At 43.8% G+C, this 21,156-nt stretch overlaps 1 protein-coding gene across 1 annotated transcript in view; it reads right to left on the reverse strand.

Moving 5' to 3' along the window:
* Nucleotides 1-21,156, reverse strand: part of CARMIL2 (capping protein regulator and myosin 1 linker 2) — a 582,193-nt gene that overhangs the window by 323,853 nt on the left and 237,184 nt on the right. The window lies entirely within an intron of this gene.

Genomic DNA, 21,156 nt, shown 5'->3' on the forward strand with positions numbered 1-21,156 from the left:
GACAACCAAGGGGTAAAAGGGGCTTTCAGGGAAAACAAGGCCATAGCGGAGAGATTAAATGAATTCTTTCCTTCGGTGTTCACCAAGACTGCAAAGAGACCTAACGAGACTGGAAGAGTGGGCAAAAAAGTGGCAGATGAGTTTTAACATAGAGAAATGCAAGGTCATGCATGTAGGGAAAAAGAACCCGATGTTCAGCTACAAAATGGGAGGATCACTGCTAGGGGTGAGCAACCTTGAAAGAGACCTGGGGGTGATGGTGGACACAACATTGAAAGCATCAGCACAATGTGCGACAGCCTCAAAGAAAGCGAACAGAATGTTGGGTATCATTAAAAAGGGTATCACGACTAGGACGAAGGAAGTCATCATGCCGCTATATCGTGCAATGGTGCACCCACATCTGGAGTACTGTGTCCAGTACTGGTCGCCGTACCTCAAGAAGGACATGGCAGTACTTGAGAGGGTCCAGAGGAGAGCAACTAAACTGGTAAATGGTATGGAAAACTTTTCATATGCTGACAAGTTGAAAATGCTGGGGCTGTTCTCCCAGGAAAAGCGGAGACTTAGAGGAGACATGATAGAAACCTTCAAAATCCTGAGGGGCATAGAGAAGGTGGACAGGGACAGATTCTTCAGTCTGTGGGGAACCACAAGTACAAGGGGTCACTCGGAGAAATTGAGAGGGGACTGGTTTAGAACAAATGTGAGGAAGTTCTTTTTTACCCAGAGGGTGGTGGACACATGGAACGCGCTTCCGAAGGTTGTGATATGCCAGAGCACACTACAGGGTTTCAAGGAAGGTTTAGATAGGTTCCTAAAGGATGAGGGGATTGAAGGTTACAGATAGATGTAGAGGTAGGTTACAGAAATGGTCAGGAACCACTTCACAGGTCACAGACCTGATGGGCCGCCACGGGAGCGGATCGCTGGGCGCGATGGATCTCTGGTCTGACCCAGTGGTGTCAACTTCTTATGTTTTTATGTTCTTAAGGTGTGGGGAGTTACCTAGGGTTACCATATTTGTGAAGACAAGAAAGAGGACACGTGGCCATGCTCCCAGTTCCACACAAGCCTACCCCTAACTTCACCCTTTCCCTAGGCAGTTTCCTGCTGTGTGCAGTCAGGTCTGTAGCAAGCTATAAATTCTTTCTTGCACTGCCCTCACCCTCTTCTCTTCCCTATGATATATCAGGCTTTCAGTTGTGAGTGTACTTTATTCAAAATTAAAAATACAATCATTTTCTCTATTTTTCTAATCATGTTGGTCTCAGTCTCTGCTTTTCTCTGTCTTCTCTTAACTCTCGTACTGAGATTTTGTGTTCATTTGTCATTTTTCTCTCTCCTTCTGTCTTCTTCATTTCCTCTACTACATCCAACTCTAGCATTGGTTTTTTCCTCTCAGTGTTCTTCAGTTTATTTTTCTCCCTCTCTTCATTCTTACTCTATAGTCTTCAATTTCCCTCTTTTTACTGTCTACCTACAGCTTTCTATCTCTTGTCTCTCACACCACACTTTTCATTTCCCTTCCTCTTATTCCTCAGTCTTTCACTAACTCTATCCCCTTCTATCCATCATGTCCTTCTTTTTCTCTCCCTCATGCCCTCACCACCTTGCACTTAGATTACTGAAAATTGCTACTCTCGGGTTTTCTGCTTTGCCATCTTTCTCCCCTTCAATCTGTCCATAACTCAGCTGCACAACTTATATTCCATGAGAGCCACTATACTCACGTTATCCCTCTCCTAAAGTCATTTAATTGGCTTCCCATCTGTTTCTGAATACAAGCTCCTCTTACTGACTTACAAATGTATTCATTCAGCTGCCCTTCAGTATCTCTGTGAGCTCCACTCAGCTGATAAGTCCCTCCTATCTATGCCCTTCTCCTCCTCTGCCAAATTCAGACTCTGTCCCTTCTATCTTGCTGCACCATATGTCTGGAACAAACTGCCTGAATCCCTATGGCATGCTCTGTCGCTGGCAGTGTTCAAGTCCAAGTTAAAAGCCCACCTCTTTGAGAGAGCTTTCAACTCCTAACTCATCTTACCTTGGGTTCTGCATCCACCCCCTCCCCCCCAATCTCTCCCTCCAGCTCCCGAAGCAGAAACGTCAGTGGTCCTGACCAGACAACAATCCCCCCCCCGGTCCCTCCATACAGCCCCCGAGGCAGCAGTAGCCACGGTCCTGACCATACAATCCCCCTATGTCCCTCCATACAGCCTCTGAAGTGGCAGCCAATCAACAGTGTCAGCGCTGTAAACAGGCTGCTCATGGCCAGCCCCAGAAGGGCCTTTCCTCTGTTGCATCACTTCTGACACAGCAGAGGAAAGGCCCTGCCAGAGCTGTTTACAGCGCTGCCTCTGCTGACCGGCTGCCACTGCTGCTTTGGGTAAGTGAGGGGGGGGGGGGGGTTTGCCAGGAGGCCAGATCCACGTGGAGGGAAGGAGGTGCACCAGAAGTGTGTGTGTGTGTTTGGGGGGGGGGGGGGTGAAGGTCTACCAGGTCCAGTAGAGTAAAGAGCAGGGAGTTGGATGGATGCTGGATGGATGCTGGACCCATAAGTGAGGGGGAGAGAAGGGAAGGGAGACAGAACAAAACTACTTTTACTGTAACTCAGCAACCAGAAAGCATGAATTTTAACATTGTATTAGCAATTTAGCATGGACTGCTCTTACCTGCTGTCCTCCTCTCCTCCATGGATCCCACTCCAGGTTAGTGCTGTCCGATTCAGAGAAAAAGTTTATGAATCGATTTGATTTGGCCTATTGAATTGATTTTTCAATTTGCTTATAAATAATAATAATAAAAAAAGAATCTGATATAAGAGAAAACAATATGGTGGCGGCGTGATAGCTGCTTAAATACGAGCTCTGTTGTGTCTAACGATAAGATTGGGTAGAGATTATAAGATTAGCTTATAAATTGATGGGTGCTTGGGATTTGTTTTTAGAATGTTTTGATAAGTTTACAAGTACTGATCAATAGTTATATTTTATAGGGAGGACCTTTGAAAAAGCAGGACGCGAAACATGTTGGTTCCAACCCTCCCATATGGCGCTTATAAAAAGCTAGAGTTAGACAGAAAGAAGAACTTCATTAAGATAAGTCCATGGTTAAAAATGAAATTGGACATGAATTTTTCAAAAACGTATTTAATATCTGAATATTTGAACAAGAAGCCCAAAACTAGTCTGAAAGACATTTGGAGCATTGAGATAAAGCAGCAGATTTCTGCTACTCAATGCCCATGGATTTGGACTTGGAGGATGAGATGTACAGCATCAGCATCTATGAGACAGACTTGTTTTTTTCTGATAGATAGAATTTTCATTTGCAAAAGTTAGATAGTTCTAAGTCTAATAGATGCTGTCATCTTGATATAGGGACACTGGATCATTTGATATTCTATTGTACCTTGATACTTGGATTTTGGAGATCCATATGGGGTCAAATCAATATGATATTGGAAGCTTCGTTGTCATTGTCATATGACATAGTGTTGTTTGGAACTCTCTTAATACCCATGAGTCCAACTGATGCAAATAAGAATAGATTACTTCTTATCATGACAGGAGTTGCTATGCAGCTAATCACGAAAAACTGGAAAAATTGGGATAGGATAAATATAAATTTTGGTGGGAAACCTTATGCCAAGTTTATAAGTTTGAATGTGTGATAGAAAGAAAGATTAAGAAAAAGATAGAAAGATTAAGAGGTTAGCTACTGAAGTTAGCTATAATATTGATGGAGTTTTAGAGGTGTTTTTGAGAAGATTTACAATTTTCATTAGGCATTTATCTCTTTATTCCGGGAAAATCAATAATGCCTCATACTAAACGTAAGCGCTCTCTTTGGGTGGACTTCCCCACACCCAGGCAAGCTTCAATGGATCGCTTTTTGACCTGCTCACTGGCCAGCACTGAAGGGGGAAGGAACCCAGTGTTAACTCCGATGGAAGGAGCCACTGGAGGTTTGGGGCTTGAGATCTCGTTGTCCCCTCCGGCAGCCCATTTGCCACCTAGCCCAGCACAGGAGGATATTGATAGCGTGAGCACTGAGGTCCTGATAAGTCCGAAGCCCTCACGCAGAGGGGGGTTTCATGCCGACCTGAATGCTGAGTTTCTAACATCACAAGATGTGGGAGAGAACCGCTTTTCGCAGGTGACATTGGACGGCATTTGGCAAGTGCTCCAGAGGTTGAAAGCTGCAGCTACTAAATCCACTACTGATATGTCTGTGGTTGTAGGTAAAATCGACGATCTTTCAACTTATGTTCACAACATTCATACTAAGACTAATTCTAAGTTTGACCATATCAATAAAGACAGACTTTTCTTCCCAAACAAATTGAGCAGCTTGAGAATCATGATAGAAGACTTAGGGCTCCTTTTATCAAGGCGCGCTATGGGGGTTAGCGCTTCGGACATTTCATCACACGTTAACCCCCACGGCAACCCAAAAAACGAATGCCTCATCAATGGAGGCGTTAGCGACTAGCGCGGCAGGCAGTTTAACGTGCGGTATTCCGCATGTTAAACCCCTATCGCGCCTTGATAAAAGGACCCCTTAGGTATCCTTTTACGAAACTGCGATAGCAGTTTCTAGCACGGGGAGCCGTGCTGAATGGCCCATGCTGCTCCCAATGCTCACTGAGTTCCTATGAATGTCGGGAGCAGCGCGGGCCATTCAGCACAGCTCTCTGCGCTACAAACTGCTAGCGCAGTTTAATAGAAGAGGGGGTTAATTTAAGAATACGGAATCTGCAACTATAGCTCCTATTGACATGTTTAAAAAATATTTGATTGAAAATTTAAAATTCTACTCGGACTCAATTCTGCCAATCAATAGGATCTCTTACTTGCCTAATAAGTCAGAAAGATTACTTCGAGATAATTAAGCTGAAAGATTACAATCTTTCAGCTTGAATAATTTAACCGATATTTTGGAAAATACACAAGAAAAAATTGAATATCGTGAAACAATGATTATAACTTTGGTGTTTGAGCAAGATCTCAATGCTATACTAAGAATTTTTTTCCACAACTCCCAAACTTTGTTTTTTGGTCAGAAAATTTGGATTTTTCCCAACGTCACAAAGACCACTCAGGACTGTAGAAAGTTATTCTTAGCTATGAGGGAAGAAGTTAAAATTTTGGGAGCTACATTTATGCTTGGTTATCCTTGTAAATGTTTAGTTACTCTGGAATTAAATATGTTTTTTTTTGTTTACGAGCACCTTCGCACCTTTTTGGACACTAAGAAAATGCTGTAGGACAGTTTAAAGGAAAAACTCTGGCTGTGTATTAACAACGTTAAGCCATGTCTATGATTATGTATTAATGTGAAATATATGACCTCCTTGTCTTTTTCTTTATTGTTTTCTCTAGAGAAATTGAGGACTTCTTAAGAGTTTAAAGATATGAATAATTATAATACCTGAATTTCAACGATTATTTAACTTACTTTATTCTGATTTGTCTTCTTATTAGCTAATGATAATCATACTTTCTATATACTCTGTTTTCTGTAACAAGTGTATTCTTGTGGATCATTTTGAAAATGCATAAATAAAATTAAAAAAAGAATCTGATATAAATAAAAATTAGGTCCTCTTCTTGCCATCTGAAATCTAGCTGATGTCATACCAGGATGAAAAAAAACATTACCACAAATAGGTAATAATGAAGTAGAGCAAGCATAACATAGTAACATAGTAGATGAAGACAGATAAAGACCCGAATGGTCCATCTAGTCTGCCCAACCTGATTCAATCTAAAAATTTGTTGGGGTTTTTTTTCTTCTTCTTCTTCTTAGCTATTTCTGGGCAAGAATCCAAAGCTCGGCCTGTTACTGTTCTTAGGTTCCAATTACTGAAGTCTCCATCAAAGCTCACTCCAGTCCATCTACACCCTCCCAGCCATTGAAGCCCTCCCCAGCCCATCCACCAAACAGCTATATACAGACTGTGCAAGTTTGCCCAGTAATGGCCTTAGTTCTTCAATATTTACTATTATTTTCTGATTCTAGATCCTCTGTCAAACTCAGGCCCGTGGGATACTGAAATTTGGCCCGCCAGACAATTTACAATTTCCCCCTAAAGATGACCTGCCAGTACAAGTGCCGCATCATTTGTAGATTCATGCTGCATCATTTGTAGGTTCACGCAGCCTGCAGAGAATCACTAGTCGGCAGTAGTGATCCTAGCAGGCCGTGATAGCCTCAGCTGCACGTTCCCTCTGGCGCAGCCCCGCCCCTCCTCTGACATAAAGGACCATGCTAGGGGAGCTTGCAGCTGAGGCTACGGCGGCCTGCTAGGATCGCTACTGCCAACCAGCGATTCTCTGCAGGCCACGTGAACCTACAGATGATGCGGCGTGAACCTTCAGAGTCAGGTTCCAAGCAGACCTGCAGCTGAGGAAAGGTATTATGGGGCTGGTATTTTTAGGAAGTTATAATTTAGTCAGGCAAAAATCAAAACAAAATTATATATAAATATTCAGTATAAAAGCATTAGAGGTATCATATTAAATAAGCTTGACATATTTCATGTGCTCTTACCATTAGTTAAGCACAAGTTTTTTCATCATTTACCCCAAAGTAAGTGAATAATTATTCATTATTAAATAATGCACTTATCTGAGCTCAGTTAACAATCCTGATACTAGTGTTTCAGAAACAGCACAACTTTGGGCCTGTTTTACAAAGCCGCATTAGCGGCTGCAGCGCGGTAACGGCTCTGAAGCCCATAGATATTTAAAGGGCTTTGGGGCTGTTGCCGCGCAGCAGCTGCTAGCGTAGCTTTGTAAAACAGGCCCTTTGTCTTTTTTATTTATTTTGTTTGCATCACGGAGCCGGAATGGGGTTGGAGAGGTTGTAACCCTCAGGGCCGGATTAATCAATAGGCCCAGGCATGTGCCTAGGGCCCGACACTGTGAGGGGGGCCCGCTGAAGGAGGACAACTCACCTTGCTATTTTTATAAACAGCAACGGCCCCCCCCCCCCGGTAGCAACGCCCCCCCCCCCCCCCCGCAGCAACGGCAACGGCCTCCCACCCGCAGCAACAGCAATGCGGCCGGATCTGTTACTGGAAGGTCCCGCAATGACTGCTTCTGCCGGTCTATCCCCCTCCGACATCACTTACTTACTCTGGAAGAAGTGACTTTGGAGGGGGATGGACCGGCAGAAGCAGTCATTGTGGGACTTTCCTGTAATAGATTCGGCTGCGTTGCTGTTGCTGCAGGGGGGGGCCTGTTGCTGTTGCTGCAGGGGGGCCCGTTGCCACTGCTACGGGGGGAGCCCATTGCCATTGCTGCGAGGGGGCCTGTTGCCATTGCTGTGGGGGGGGGGCATTGCCGTTGCCGTCAGCTGCAATGCTAGGAGGGGGAGGGAGAAAGGAGCATGGAAGGATGGTGGAGGGAGAGAAAGGGGCAGGGTGATATGGAAGGGTTGTGAGAAGGATGGTAAGGAAGGGTGGTGGATGAAGAGAAAGGGAGCAGCATGGTATGGAAGAGTGGTGGAAGGAGAGAAAGGGGCTGATGGAATTGTTGTGCAGGGAAAGGAGAGAGAAATAAGGGGAAGGATACTGGATGGAATTGAGTTGAAGGGAAAGAAGGGGCAGATGCTGATGGAATTGGGGTGCAAGGAAAGGGGAGAGACATAAGGCGAAAGGATCCTGGATGGAATTGGGTTGGAGGGAGAGAAAGGGGGCAGATGCTGATAGAAGTGGGAGGAAAGGAGAGGAGAGAGTGAAATGCCTGACCATGGGGGTGTGGGAGAGGGAAGGAGAGGAGAGAGATGCCAGACCATTGGAGGAGGGAAGAGAAGATGATAGATGCCAAACCAATAGGGGGGGGGGAGAAGAAGAGATGGAAGGGAGAGGCAGACAATTTCTGGAAGAGGCACAGAAGGACAGAAGATGAAAAGAAGAGACTGACAAGAAGATGAGGAGAGCAGAAACCAGAGAAGACAAAGGTAGAAAAAAATTTTCTATTTATTTATTTTTTTGCTTTAGGGGACATGCATCACTGTTTCTGTGGTGTTGCAATGTATGGAGAGTCCAGCTTCTTGGTGGTTTTATTTAACCTTTGTCTATGTATTTCTATTTTATTCCCCCTTTTACAAAACTGTAGAGCATTTTTTAACGCTGGCCGTGGCTAGAAATCATACTACAGTTTTGTAAAAGGGGGAGAGGTTTGTTTGCGATTACTTATTCCATACTAGGCGAAGGTGTTTTCTGTGTTCTGTTTGTATGAACAACATGGTTTTTTTGTTAGCATTGACTAGCCTTGTTTGGTGAAATGCATCATGCATGGTTCTTGGGAGCATCTTGAATTAACCAGATTCGAATCTCCTTATTTTTCTGCCAATCTTCTTTTGTTTCATGTTGGGTTCTTTGGACTGCTTGCCTTGTTGTTTCGTTGCAAGTTAACATGCATGGAGTGGGAACGTACTAGAGGAGTTACAGATTTAGTTATTTATACATAGTAACATAGTAGATGATGACAGATAAAGACCTGAATGGTCCATCCAGTCTGCCCAACCTGATTCAATTTAAATTTTTTTAAATTATTTCTTCTTAGCTATTTCTGGGCAAGAATCCACAGCTCTACCCAGTACTGTGCTTGGGTTCTAAATGCCGAAATCTCCGTCAAAACCTACTGCAGCCCATCTACACCCTCCCAGCCATTGAAGCCCTCTCCAGCCCATCCTCCCCCAAACGGCCATATATAGACCGTGCAAGTCTGCCCAGTACTGGCCTTAGTTCAATATTTAATATTATTTTCTGATTCTAGATCCTCTGTGTTCATCCCACGCTTCTTTGAACATATGGGTTACAGTTGGTTGATGTAGAGTGAGGCAGTTGAGAGGCGTTGTAAACTTGGTTATTAATATAGACATATTTCAGATAGTATTACTGCTTTACAAATATTTGAACACTTTTATATATGCATGGAAAGGGTTCAGAGTTAAAGTCCTGGATAAGTAGATGGGAAGGGAAGGAAGGGGGATTTGTTCAGAGATGTTTGGGGCTTGTATAGAAGAAAAACTGTGCACTGGTATGCTAATCTTTGTTTTGAATTTTTTTTAAAAAAAAGAAATACAAGTGGAAATAAAGAAGTAAATAAGAAAATAGATAACTGGGGCGGAGCATGGGTGGGGGAGGGGCATGGCATGGGGAGGGGCGAGGCAGGGCCAGGGGGGCCCAGTGTACTTGGGTGCCTAGGGGCACTCGAATTAATCCTGCCCTGGTAACCCTATACTTCTAAGACTGAGGGCTCCTTTTATTAAGGTGCACATTTAGTGTGTGCTAAATTGGTTAGCGTACCTTAATAAAAGGACCCCTAAGTATCTTTAAAAAAAATTTGGCCCGTGACTTAGCCTTTTTTACAGATTTCTGCCCCTTATGTGATTGAGATAGACACCCCTGGAGTAGAGAGAAAATCTATACCCATCTGAACACAAACTTATCCCCAGAACAACAGCCACAACTTGAGGAGTATGAAGAATGTAACTAAAATGATAGGGTTTCCAAAATTGCAACTGTACTGAAGTCCATATGAAATAAGATGTGGACAGGTACCAGTCGTGAATTTGACGCATATGACAGGCCTCTATAAAACGTCTTTATGGTAACATACCTAAAACACCCCTATCAATAGATAATATCACTGTATTAAGAGGAAGATGAGAACGACCTCCCACCCGTAGAAATCCATGTATCAATTTATTCAATTTAAGTTCTGTTTTCTGGGAAAATTATGTCAGAGAAAGGGCGGGACCGCCGGAAGAGGAAGCAGTGCAGCGCAGGGCTCAGAGAAGGGGCAGGACCGCCGGCAGAGGAAGCAGCTGGGCTCACTGGCATCCGGAAACAAGGTAGACAGCTTCTCCATGCGGGAGAGGGAGGGGGGGAGGCTGTGGGGGTGCGAGCGGTCCTTCGGGTGGGGGTGCGAGCGGTCCTTCGGGGTGATGAATCGGGCATCGGGGGGGGCATCAGGCTTTCAGGATGGGGACAGGACTTCAAGGGGGGACAGGACTTCAAGGGGGACAGGCAGACCTTCAAGGGGGGACAGGACTTCAAGGGGGACAGGCAGACCTTCAAGGGGAGACAGGACTTCAAGGGGGGACAGGACTTCAAGGGGGACAGGCAGACCTTCAAGGGGGGACAAGACTTCAAGGGGGACAGGCAGACCTTCAAGGGGGGACAAGACTTTAAGGGGGGACAGGACTTCAAGGGGGACAGGCAGACCTTCAAGGGGGGACAGGACTTCAAGGGGGACAGGCAGACCTTCAAGGGGGGACAAGACTTCAAGGGGGACAGGCAGACCTTCAAGGGGGGACAAGACTTCAAGGGGGACAGGCAGACCTTCAAGGGGGGACAAGACTTTAAGGGGGGACAGGACTTCAAGGGGGACAGGCAGACCTTCAAGGGGGGACATGACTTCAAGGGGGACAGGCAGACCTTCAAGGGGGGACAGGACTTCAAGGGGGGACAGGACTTCAAGGGGGTACAAGACTTCAAGAGGGACAGGCAGACCTTCAAGGGGGGACAGGACTTCAAGGGGGACAGGCAGACCTTCAAGGGGGGACAGGACTTCAAGGGGGGACAAGACTTCAAGGGGGACAGGCAGACCTTCAAGGGGGGACAGGACTTCAAGGGAGACAGGCAGACCGAAGGGGGTGAAAAAGCTATAAAATAAACCCACCAGCGTGCCAATGTGTTGAGAGGAAGAGGTGGTCTGGGAAATTCTGCTGAGAAAATTCCGGGTCCATTTCCACCCCCCAGTTACCGTAGTCCACTCCACTCAACTGGTTCACACACTGAGTGGGTCTTTGGGTGTTGTGCCTGGGTAGTTGTTTTGGGATCTCTTCTAGTGGTTTGTCAGTATCTCCTTGTGGTCCAAGGAAGGAAACTTTGTTAACCTTAGCATTGACCTTCAGAATATATTTGTAACAGCGCTGCTTGTGTGGCATTAGGCTATGTAGTGATCGAAAGAAAAAAACAGACCTTTGCACATTTTTGCACTAGGTATATGATGGGTGTATGAGGAGATTCACATTTCCTGCACAGCTAATTCCTTGTGAAGTTACCTTGTTCTTTCTGTATTTGACATCTAGCAAGGTCTCTGTTTGGAAGGAAAGATTTAAGTTATGGTAAAAGCAGATAGCGTTGCTGGTTTTAAAAAGGTTTGGACAAATTCCTGGAGGAAAAGTCCATAGTCTGTTATTAAGACATGGGGGAAGCGTCTGCTTGCCCTGGATCGGTAGCATGTAATATTGCTATTCTTTGGGTTTTGACCAGGTATTAGTGACCTGGATTGGCTACCATGAGAAACCTAGGGGGCAAGGGGGCCCCTTCTGGTGATTAAGGCAGGTCATGACCTGTTGGGCCGCCGCGGGGGCGGACTGCTGGGCGGGATGGACCTCTGGTCTGACCCGGCAGAGGCACTGCTTATGTTCTTATGTTCTTATGTTCTATTGGGTATGATGGACCATTGGACTGACCCAGTTAGGCTATTCTTATGTTCTCATCTGTAGGGGCCTTTGTTTTCACTTCTTATTTTAATGTATTTTTTTCTGGGAACTTATCAGTGTTTTTTATAATGGGAACAAAAATGGAAGAGAATTACCATAATGTGTGTGGAATGGGGGGGGGGGGGGGTTAACTACCATAATTTCTTCAGCTAAATAATTCAATCCACCTCAACCAGACATAGGAGAACTCACGCACCAGTCACACACCCTCCAACCAAAAATGTCAAAAGAAAAAACTGTTCATTCTTATAAACTACAGTATAACTTTTAATCTAGAGTTAGTGAGTATGAATTCAGCAACAAGAACAGAAATCACATGTTCATTCTTATAAACTATAACATTTACCGGTAATCTACGGTAGATCAAACGAAGTATCGAGGACAAAATAATCTAAATACAGTTACTGTAATTACGGTAAAGTTGTAAATAAACAAAGTTTACAGGTTTATTCAGTCATCATCATCACAGTCATCTGAATCGTTGAATCCATCAAAATCTGAATTGTCATCATCGTCATTAAATAAAGTGAGCACGGCCTGCAGACGATCCTTGTTTATTTCCGAAGTGATATCGTCATCGTCATCATCGCTGATATCCGTGTTGTTGCCTCTTTCCGCTGCACTGGTATTACCCATAGTGTCATTGGTTTCATAAACAATGCCCGCTTTTCTAAATCCGTTTTGAATAGTATCTGGTGTTATTTTGTCCCATGCTGAAGCCACCCACTTGCAGACTTCTGTGAAAGTTGCCCGCTTCAGCCGCCCCACGGGTGTGTACTCGTGCGTGCCGCTCTGCATCCACTCCTCCCACTCCTTTCTAACAAAAGTCTTGAATGGATGATTCACTGCGATGTCAAGTGGCTGCAGCTTACACGTCAGGCCTCCAGGTATCACAGCGATGTGGGCACGAGTAGAATTAATGTAGGCCTGAACATTTTTTTCTTTGTGGGCAGCCATGGCATCAAAAATTAACAAGGATTTTTTTGCAAAGAATCTACCCTGTCTTGCCCTAAAGCATTTATCTACCCACAATCTCATTACGTCGCAGTCCATCCATCCCTTCTTGTTGCAGTGCACAACCACACTGGTGGGCAGTTTTTCACGGGGCATAGTGACCCTTTTGAAAATGACCATGGGCTTTAACTTAACCCCGCTAGCTGAGCAACCAAGAACTACTGTAAAACACATTCTTTCATGCCCAGTTGTGAAGATGGCAACAGATTTAGTACCTGTGGGGGCTACGGTTCTTGTCGCTGGAATGTCGAATGCCATTGGAATTTCATCCATGTTGATGACGTCCTTTGCAGTGATGGCAAGTTCAGATATTTCTTTGGCGACAAAGTCATGGAAATCAATCAATTTTTGCTGCCAGTCATCCGGAAGTCGCTGGCCAACAGTTGTTCTCATTCGAACCGATAGTCCGTTCCTTTTCATAAATTTTGAGATCCATGTGAAGCCAGCTTTGAAGTCGGGTATTCCTCTTCCATTGGCAAGTAGTTTTGCCTTCATCTGAATCGCAACGGTAGAGACTGATTGATTTTGCTCCCTTCTCACCAGAATCTACTGCTTCATGTCATCCTCCAGCTGAGGCCATTTTGGTTTGGCCCCACGACGTGCCTGTTTTCGCGGATTGCATTTCTCCAGTTCCTTCTTATCTTTTCTCCATCCACGCACTGATGTTTCTCCAACATCGAACTCTCTCGCTGTGGCCCGGTTACCTATTTCCTCAGCTTTCGCAACGACTTTAAGCTTAAAGTCCGCTGTATATGACTTTCGTCTCATTCCTGGCATTATGGCGGTAAATTTAAATTTAATTGATAAACTCTACTATCGGGTAGATAAATGTAGAATACCAATCTGAAGAGATCAAATTAAAATGTGGGCTCTACATGCAGCATTAATCTTTTATAGGCTTACCCAAAGGCTGAGATGCTGTTGTATAGTCAAAATAGTATTCACTGGGCAAATTACAAGGCCAGATAGAGGGGGGACACAGCCACGTGGTGAAAAGCACACCGCCACAAAGACCACCTTGGTGACAGGTCAAAAGCGCACCACCACAACCCGGTGCAGAAAACTGAGCGGCAAGCATGTTCAGACCATCTTTGCGCATGCTTACAGAGCTGGGAGCAGGGCAGGGCGGGCGAAAGGAGAGTCGGGGCAGTGAGAGGAGAGTCGGGGCGGCGAACTGAGAGTCGGGGCGGCGAGAGGAGAGTCGGGGCGGCGAGAGGAGAGTCGGGGCAGCGAACTGAGAGTCGGGGCAGCGAGAGGAGAGTTGGGGCAGCGAACTGAGAGTCGGGGCGGCGAGAGGAGAGTCAGGGCGGGCGAAAGGAGAGTCGGGGCAGGCGAACGGAGAGTCGGGTCAGCGAGAGGAGAGTCAGGGCGGAATGTGCGCGCTATAGTAAACTTTTTTTACATAAATTTGTATTCCCTGCGCGCTATACCTGTGTGCGCGTTTTACACGGGTGCACGGTATATGGGTGAAAATACGGTAATTAACATAATCAAGTCATCTGCAAATGCTAAAACTTTTAATTCATGGCCCATGACAGAAAGACCAGTTATATGAACATCTTTATTCAAAGTTCGTAGACGTTGAAATATCCTCCACCTCTGCTATGCGCACCTTTAAATCACCAGTTCACCGGGAGAGTCCAGAAAGCATTGTTTACATCCCTGTAAGTTGCCCCGAAAGTTGTGTAAAGCGGGGATCTAATGCCTTCACCACTGCCGCTGTGAGATCCTGTATGTAATTAGGCGAAGCTAACATAGCCATTATGCCGTCAGTAGTCATGCTGTCAGGTTGAAGGTGTAGTTTGTCCCGATCTTTATCTTTAGGCTGACATCTTAAAGTTATCTGGAAATCGGATCTAAATAATTTTCTATCTATTCAAAAATATAGACTGTATTTAATAGTTGAAAAGATGCAAAATTAAATGAAATGAGGATGAGTGGAGCGTAGAATGCAGGAGTTCAGTTCAAACTGTCAGATTTCTTCATGGTTCAGCCAGCTAACTTATAGAACAGTACAAACCGGCAAAAAGATCAATACTCTGACAGACATAATTATTTTATTATTTATTTTCTACATCATTTTCACTTCAGATAATCTCTTCAGTTTAATTTACTTGTGTCCCGCTCAGTTTTTCAAATTCTTTGGAGGCAGTTTAGACTAAGAGGGTTCTTACTGGCTTCAGATCAGACAGTTCCTTCTTGACACAGCTCTGCGCCGATAAGAAAAAAACCCAGCGAAACAGCTGACTCTAACCTCCTCCCCCTCTCTACCATTGGCGGCAGGTCCAAAAAGAAACATAATTAAGTGTGGTGAGGACAAATGGGGCCTAGAGAACAGGAGCACCGATCAGACGCGTACGCTCAGTCCCATCGCATCTCGCGCATCCCTCATCTTGCATTTCTTTGAAGAGGTGAATGAACTTATAGATAAAAGTGAGCCGGTTGGTATTTGGATTTTCAAAAGGTATTTGACAAACTATCACATCCGCCTCTGTTCCCTGTGCCTATCTTAATACTAGATCTGTTAGAAATAAAGCCTTCGTAATTAAAGGTTGGATCATCAGCAAGCAAATAGAAACATAACATAGAAACATAGAAGATGACGGCAGAAAAGGGCTATAGCCCATCAAGTCTGCCCACCCTACTGACCCATCCTCTTAAGTCTATACCTAGCGACCGATATTCCAGTTCGACCCTCGTAGGGATCCCACATAGGTATCCCATTTATTCTTAAAGTCCAGCACACTGCTGGCCTCGATCACCTGCGCTGGAAGCTTATTCCAACGGTCAACCACTCTTTCTGTGAAGAAATACTTCCTGATGTCGCTATGAAATTTCCCACCTCTGAGTTTGAGCGCATGCCCTCTAGTGGCAGAGGGTCCCCTGAGAAAGAAGATATCATCTTCCACCTCGATACGTCCCGTGATGTATTTAAATGTCTCAATCATGTCTCCTCTCTCCCTACGTTCTTCTAGAGTATAGAGCTGTAGTTTGTTTAGTCTCTCCTCGTACGAGAGACCCTTTAGCCCCGAGATCCTCCTGGTGGCCATCCGTTGAACCGATTCGATTCTAAGCACATCTTTACGGTAATGTGGCCTCCAGAATTGTACACAGTATTCCAGATGAGGTCTCACCATGGTTCTGTACAATGGCATTATGACTTCAGGCTTCTTGCTGACAAAGCTTCTACTGATACATCCCATCATCTGCCTTGCTTTAGATGAAGCCTTCTCCACTTGATTGGCAGTTTTCATGTCTGCACTGATGATTACTCCTAGGTCTCGTTCCGCTGAAGTACAAGTTAAAGTTTCTCCATTCAAGGTGTAATTTCTGCATGGATTACCGCTACCGAGGTGCATAACCTTACATTTCCCAGCGTTAAAGCCCAACTGCCAGGTCGAGGACCATCTTTCCAATGTAAGCAGGTCCTGTGCCATACTATCCTGTAAAGTACATTCCCTTACTATATTGCATAGTTTAGCGTCGTCGGCGAATAATGTTATTTTACCATGAAGCCCCTGAGTCAGATCCCCTATGAATATGTTGAAAAGGAGTGGGCCCAGGACTGAACCCTGCGGTACTCCGCTGGTCACCTCCGATGTTTTAGAGAGGGTACCGTTTACCATTACCCTTTGTAGTCTTCCACTTAGCCAATCATTGACCCAAGTAGTTAGTGTTTCTCCTAACCCCATTGATTTCATTTTGCTCAACAGCCTGCGGTGTGGGACGCTATCAAATGCTTTACTGAAATCCAGGTACACGATGTCCATAGACTCTCCCAAGTCTAGCTTCCTTGTCACCCAGTCAAAGAAGCTGATGAGATTAGATTGGCAGGACCTACCCCCGGTGAATCCATGTTGATTGGGATCCCGTAGATTTCCCTCAGACAGGATCGTGTCTAATTTGCGTTTAATTAAAGTTTCCATGAGTTTACACACTATTGATGTGAGACTCACCGGCCTGTAATTCGCAGCCTCTGCCCTGCAACCCTTTTTGTGTAGAGGAATGACGTTGGCTGTTTTCCAGTCCAAGGGTACTCTCCCCGTGCTTAGGGAGAGATTGAAGAGTGCAGCTAGCGGTATCGCCAGGACATCGCACAACTCCTTGAGCACTCTTGGGTGCAGATTGTCTGGTCCCATGGCCTTATTTACCTTTAGTCTTGACAGTTCACTGTAAACTTCACCTGGTGTAAACTCAAAATTCTGAAACGGGTCGTTCGCATTTGACTTAGCCTCTAACTGAGGACCGTGTCCTGGTGCCTCGCAAGTGAAGACAGAGCAGAAGTATTCGTTCAGTAGTTCGGCTTTATCTGAATCTGCTTCCACGTAATTCCCATCCCGTTTGATAAGGCGTACTATCCCGTCTGTGTTCTTTTTCCTATCACTAATATACCTGAAGAAGGATTTGTCCCCCTTCTTAATGTTCTTTGCTAGAGTTTCCTCCACACGAAGTTTGGCCTCCCTAATTGCTGTTTTGACCGCTGTAGATCTGGTCCTATATTCCATGATGGCTTCTCTTGTTTCCATACGCTTGTAGGAAAGAAATGCTTTTTTCTTCTCCTTAACAAGGTGTGAGATCTCTGCGGTGAACCATTGGGGTTTATTGTTTCTTTGTCATTTATTTACTGATTTTATGAAGCGGCTAGTTGCTTCATGTATGGTTGATTTCAGTGTTAACCACTTATCTTCTACATTATCGGTCTCCACTTGGTCCTGCAGCGTCCGATGTACGAAATCTCCCATGCGTGCGAAGTCTGTGCCGCGGAAATGGAGTACCTTTGTTTTCGTGTTTGATCTAGGGAAGCCTTTCCTAAGGTTGAACCATATTATGTTGTGGTCACTGGAGGCTAGCGTATCTCCTACTGAGACCTCTGAAACGCTTTCCCCGTTGGTGAGTACCAGGTCGAGGATCGCCTGGGCCCTAGTGGGCTCCATCACCATTTGTTTTTCTAACGGAAACATGGCTATTGTCTGAAGAAGATCCAATAATAAATGATCTTCTACCAGATAATTTTAAAATTCTTATGCTAAATCATGATGCAAGAAAGAAGGAGGATTAGCAATTATTCTTAAAGAAGGATTTGAATTTGAACTACTGGATTCCAAAATGACCAATCAATTAGAAATATTAGCCTGTAAAATCAGCAATAAGGAATAGAAGAATCCCTTTCTTGCATATTATTTTATGTCCCACCAAAAGCTGGCCAAAAGCCAGAGAGGACTTTTGTGAATTTGTCCTTCATAATTCAATTACTCCTTCATACAATATCATCGCAGGAGACATAAACTTACATCTAGATGAAGAGGACAATCCAGATGCGAAAGCCTTTAAAAATCTTTCTATCTTTGCTTAATTATACTCTCCCTGTACCCACACAAACACAAGAAAAAGGCCATCAGTTAGACGTGGTAGCTATGTCCACAAAGGAGATTTTAGACCCTTCCATCTCTCTACCTGACGGTACTTGGTGCCACAATATCTGGTCCGATCATTTTACTTATTATTTCAAGTTAAACTGGACTCATTTAAAATCTAGAACAGATTCAAAGATAAAAAGAGAACATCTCACAAGAGGTCCTATCAATCCAGAGGAATATTGGTCACAATATGAACAACAAGCAGAGATAGGAGAAAGGGTTGATTTTCAGGATCACTGGATGAAAACTAGCACATCCATTTTAGATAAAATTGCCCCTAAACGAAACAGCAAAAGTTGCGCGAATAAATATAACAAATGGTTTGACACTGAACTTCTAAACATGAAACAACTAGACAGACGACTAGAAAGAATTTGGAAAAAAAACTGGAAAATTGACAGACCGGAACAACTGGAGATCCAACATAAAAATCTATAAACAACTGATAAAAGAAAAATGTAAAGCATTTTACTCTAGGAGCGCAAAACACAGGGGAAACAAATCCACAAAAGATAGAATAATCAATAAAAGTGGAATTGTCCAATAAAGATAAGGTGCAACAAATAAAGATGTCTTTCAAACCGTCTGGACAATCAGGTTATTCTTTATTCTTCCAATAATACTCGACCCGACATGTACATGTTTCGGCCCTACGGCCTGCGTCAGGAGTCTTGAAGATCTTTGAGTGTAAATAACCTCTAGTATGGACCACTCAAGAAAACTGTATTAATCAGAACGCCGTCATGTAAATGCTGGCTGTAAAGAAAAATGTGAGAAAAATGTGAGACTCACATTTTTCTTTACAGCCAGCATTTACATGACGGCGTTCTGATTAATACAGTTTTCTTGAGTGGTCCATACTAGAGGTTATTTACACTCAAAGATCTTCAAGACTCCTGACGCAGGCCGTAGGGCCGAAACATGTACATGTCGGGTCGAGTATTATTGGAAGAATAAAGAATAACCTGATTGTCCAGACGGTTTGAAAGACATCTTTATTTGTTGCACCTTATCTTTATTGGACAATTCCACTTTTATTGATTATTATTATATAAGCATTTTACTCTTCCATACTCAACTTATCTAATACTAGCCCAAAAGGAATCAATACAAAAGAGCTGTTCAACTTGGTTACAAATTTATTTAACACTACACACCACACTCAACTCGTGCATAATATCTTCAACAAATGATTTAGCACAGCATTTCGATTCAAAAATTAAAAACCTAAGAAATAACTTTGACAAATTACACATATGAACATCAAATAGCCAACTTACAAGGAAATGATATACCAGCTGACATGATTTGGAGTTCCTTTCAAGATTTAGAATGAAATAACTATATCAAATTATATAACAAGTACTCAAAATCATACTGTGTTTTGGACTCATGTCCACCAGAAATTATGAAAGCAGCTCCATTAGACTTTAAACTATCTTTGCTGAATTATTTAACCGATAACCTAAAAAATGGAAAATTCCTTACTAACAATGGCCACATAATAATAACCTGAATTCCAAAAAATAGTAAAGAATCTTCAGCACTAGTCACCAGCTATAGACCAGTAGCATCAATTCCATTTATTGTAAAACTCATGGAAGGATTGGTACATACCCAATTAATGGAATATCTTAAAAACTTCTCTCTCTTACATGAAACTCAATCTGGTTTTAGACCTTTGTTCAGCACTGAGGCAGTAATTGCGGCTATCTTGGATAACTTACGCCTCCTGTTCAGTAAGGGACTTAATGCCCTGATCATGCAATTCAATATGAGCTCTGCGTTTGACTTAGTAGACCATGGGAAACTGCTACAATGTTTAGATGCAATTGGTATCAGAGAAGAGGTGCTAGACTGGTTTTGAGGTTTCCTTATGTTTCGCACCTATCAAGTATGTTTCATTTACGATCTCTCTGATACCTGGAGCAATCCATCTGGCGTGCCGCAAGGGTCACCACTATCCCCATTGCTTTTCAATGTCTACATGTCTTTATTAGGTGCGCAATTGTCCCAGCTGGGGATAAAATTATTTAGCTACACCAGGGGTGTCTAACCTTTTGGCTTCACTGGGCTGCATTGGCTGAAAAAAATGTTTCTGGGGCCGCACAAACTTTCAAACGCTGCAGCAAGACACAAGAGGGAGCCGACAAGATGGTAAATACCCGGGGGCAGCAGAGGAAAACACTGCATCACCCTTGACTGGGGCTGCACAAAATACTTCACGGGGCCGCAGGTTGGACACCCCTGAGCTACACAGATGACTTCACGATCATTATCCCATTCACTAATTCTCTCTCAAAAGTCACTCCCAAAGCAACAGAAGTACTAAATTTGATGGAGCAATGGATGACAGAATTCAGACTGAAACTTAACTCAGAAAAAACAAAATTTTCCGTTTCTTCGCCACACCCGCTTGATACCAAAACATCACTATACATTGATAAACTCAGTTATCCTATTCAATCTACTGTGAAGGTACTGGGTGTAACAATGAACCAGGGCCTAACCATGAAAGATCAGGTGGACTCCATAATCAGAAAGGGTTTCTTCACTCCCTGGAAGCTTCGGACCATTAGAGCATATTTTGATGTGTCATCATTCAGAATTCTGATACAATCCCTCATACTGAGTCAACTTGATTACTGTAATATCGCCTACTTGGCAATTTCCCTGAAGAATATGCAGCGACTACAAGTAGTGCAAAATACAGTGATCAGACTGATCTTCGGGTTGAAGAAGTTTGACCATGTTACACCTTCCTACTGACTTCTGCATTGGCTGCCGATAGAGGCACGTATGAAGTTCAAGTTTGGTTGTTTCTGTTTTAATGTACTATTCGGTTTAGCCCCTAAATACATAACTGACCTTTTCTCTTTCTCAGCCAACAGATATAAGAGAAGCTCACATTTGAATTTTGTTTCCCCTCCGGTTAGAGGATGTAAATTTAAGACATCATCAACATCTCCTCTCACATCAGGCAGCATTATGGGGTAAAGATCTAGAACAATTGCTTATGTCTACTACTTATGGGGAATTTAGGAAACGCCTAAAAACATATCTGTTCCTAAAATACTTAGGCAACTAACCAGCACAATCTCATTCCACAATAACTGATCCCTAGCAGGGCAGGATTAACCAATAGGCCAAGTAGGCACGTACCTAGGGCTCGAAATGGTCAGGGGGGCCCGAT

Source organism: Geotrypetes seraphini, chromosome 4, assembly GCF_902459505.1.
Source record: "Geotrypetes seraphini chromosome 4, aGeoSer1.1, whole genome shotgun sequence".
Classification (NCBI taxonomy): domain Eukaryota; kingdom Metazoa; phylum Chordata; class Amphibia; order Gymnophiona; family Dermophiidae; genus Geotrypetes; species Geotrypetes seraphini.